The sequence below is a fragment of the Octodon degus genome, unplaced genomic scaffold, assembly GCF_000260255.1.
Source record: "Octodon degus isolate 3935 unplaced genomic scaffold, OctDeg1.0 scaffold00004, whole genome shotgun sequence".
In the NCBI taxonomy this organism is placed as follows: domain Eukaryota; kingdom Metazoa; phylum Chordata; class Mammalia; order Rodentia; family Octodontidae; genus Octodon; species Octodon degus.
Genome location: NW_004524580.1, coordinates 4,195,310 through 4,198,287, shown reverse-complemented (window position 1 = coordinate 4,198,287; position 2,978 = coordinate 4,195,310). Strand labels below are relative to the sequence as shown.

At 43.1% G+C, this 2,978-nt stretch overlaps 1 pseudogene; it reads left to right on the top strand.

Moving 5' to 3' along the window:
* Positions 1-2,978, top strand: part of LOC101559861 — a 35,179-nt pseudogene that overhangs the window by 6,513 nt on the left and 25,688 nt on the right.

Sequence of the window (2,978 nt, the reverse complement as noted above, 5' to 3'; positions counted from 1 at the left end):
AAACTCAAAATCATTAACTCTCATTATCATTGTGATTATTCTAATTATTTCTCTTCCTCTGCTCCAACCAATGCCCAACTGTGCAGGAGGATTTGCTGTTGTATTCCTCTTCTGTCCTTTGAGAGGGCTGGTTTCCAATGGGTCAAGAAAGGGACTGAGAGACGCCTACAGAAAAAGTAGCATCAGAACAGCCTGCTGGGGCCAGCGAGATAGCTCAGCTGTCTAAGCACCTCCTTAGGGAACTTAGGCAGAGCGCAGGGACCCAGTTTGATCCCTAGCACCACATGTTACACCAGCACTGCCCCCAGGGTGGGCTGAGCTGGCCACAAAAAAAAAAAAAGAACAGCCTATGGTAGGAATGATCCTGGACCATCCCCAGCATCAGCAGGATTTCACTCCACAGCCAGTAAATGACACTTGCACCACTCTTACTTGGAGCTTGCCCTCTACAGTGCCAAGGTAGCCTCTGTGGTTGGAAAGAAAGCTGTCACACATAGGAGACTAAATGAAAAACCAGAAGGTCACAAAGGAAGGAGCCTCCCACTGTCTAAGAAAAATGAAATCAGACCCTTTGTTTCTTTCTTTGATGTTTAAAACACACTGAGCAAACTCAATCTTTTAAAAACCATATGGACCTGCCATTTTTATTGTATTCTGCTATATTTGAGTCATTTTTTCCTAAAAATGTCTAAGCTGGCTTTCCTAAAGATATATAAGATTTTTTCAGCGTCTAAACTGGAAACCATTATATAAACATTCATTGGTGGAATTCTAGGAACTGATTTTAAAATTGTGATAAAGTTGCAACTAACGGTTTGAATAACTAGGCCCAAAATGCCCAATAAGGCAAGCACTGGAAACCAAGAGTAAAGGTAGATATATGTCTTTATCTCTATCAGGCTGAGCCCTTAAAGATACTTGAGCCTTAGAAAAGATCCTCAGACCCAAGGAACAATGCAGAGCAGACCTCGGAGAGTAAGAGCAGCCTATTGACAGAAGGCTGAAAGAGGTAGAGGATCCAGAATTGGGAAAAGGAGTAATTGATCAAGAAATGTATGCGGTCTTTTATTTGTTCCATCTCTGAGCTTCCTGCTTTCTCCTTCTTGGTTTCAGGCTGAGTCCAGGACCTGGAACCCAACATAGTGAGAACACAGCAATTTATCACTGTGAAAGGACATCAGATTTTAGGTACATAATTTCAGAGCTGGGAAGGGTTTGGGAGAGTGATCTGATCCAGGCTAGACAGTCAACATCTCTGCACTTGAATGCCATCAATACAGTGAGATTAAGACCAGGAGTGTCACCCTCAGGCTGAGGGACAGATGGAGATTCAGGAAAAGTAGAAATTAAGAGGTGAGGAGGGCAGAGAAGAACAATGGTGATGAAGTGCAGAGAAATGTGGTAGCTACAGATACAGTAAAACTCTCTTGTAGTTTTACAGGGGTGGTATTGGACCTTCCAAGTATGATCTAAGAGTAATAAAACTGTAACCTGTTAGAAGTCTGGTATGACAAGGTTATACTCTCTAAAAATTGAAAAATGAATTCTAGAGATAATAAAGGTTAAGAGTAGGAAATATTTACTGAAAGATGGAAGCTCCTGTCAAAAGAACAGGAGGGGGCCCAAGTGAGTTGCCCAAGAACCCCACTTTACAGGGAAATTTAATAGAGCAAAACCCACATGGGTATAATGTGGGTTGCAGTTATGATTTACCAATAAGGGTACAAGTATGTTCGGGGAAACAAGTCACAGAATAAGGGAGCATGGAAAAAGCAAATATTTTTGCTAGGAAATGAGGGGTCTAGAGGTCTTGGTCATCCACCAGGTGATTCATGTGTATCAAGGCTTCATTAGGCCTGGTGTTTGTCTGTCTTTAGAGGAAACATACATGGCTAGTCTTCTTGTCTTGAGGCCTGGACCCCAGCAGATGTGTCTCTGGCCACAGTTGAGATGTGTTCCGCCTTTGTCCCAGCTCTCTCCTTGGCCTAGCCCTATCTGACTGCCTATAACATTTTTGCCTCTCTTAGCTGTCTTTGATTAAAGGTTGAGTCAAATCCTGGGTTAGGTTTGACCTAATTTATCCATATGCGACATGATACTAAGCGTAGAAAAGGAAATGGTGGCCTTTCCCTTTGTGAGTCCTTTATCCTTAGTCGGTGCTTTGATAGTAGGTAGGGAATGAATCTCCCCAGCTTCCCAGATTTGGCAAGGGAGGCTCAGACTTTTCCCATTCACCACACCATCTCCCTAAATAATGCATAACAATTGTTATCTGTTACTGATTCACAGTTTACAAGGCAATAAAGCTTAATGGTTAAGGCTCAACCTGAGATCCAATCTCGCGTTTTAGTGGCTCTGTGACGTAGGACAAGTTAAGTCTTCTTCAGGAAGTATTGATTAACCATAGTGCACCAGGCATTAGTGATATAGCCACAGGCAAACAAAACCCCTTTCTACAATCTACATGCTAGGGGAGGAGACAGACAGTAAACAAAGGAATAAGCATAGGGATTATAGAAGAGAGATATAAAGTATTGGAGGTATGGGGCTGCAAGTTCAAATAAGAGGACCAAGGAAGGATTACTAAGGAGGTGATGTTTGTTTGTTTGTTTGTTTGTTTGTTTGTTTTTGAGACACAGTCTTGCTATATTTCTAAGTTGCCCAGGCTGAGCTTGAACTTGCAGTCCTCCTACCTCAGCCAAGAAGGGGTATTACAGGTGTGCACCACCATGCCAAGCCAAGGAATTGATTTTTGAGTAAAACACTCAAAAAAGGAATCATGTAAATAATTGGAAGAAGAGCATCTGGCAGAAGAGCCCTGAGTAACGAGGAAGACAGTGTGCGAGGAAGCCAGCAGAAACGACTACAGCCAGAGGGGCAGGGAGTGCGAGGTGGCAAAGAGGCAGCTGAACCCTGGGAAGCCCTTCGAACGCAGTGCACGGGACTTCCTATCTGAATAAGACAGGACATGCTTGAGC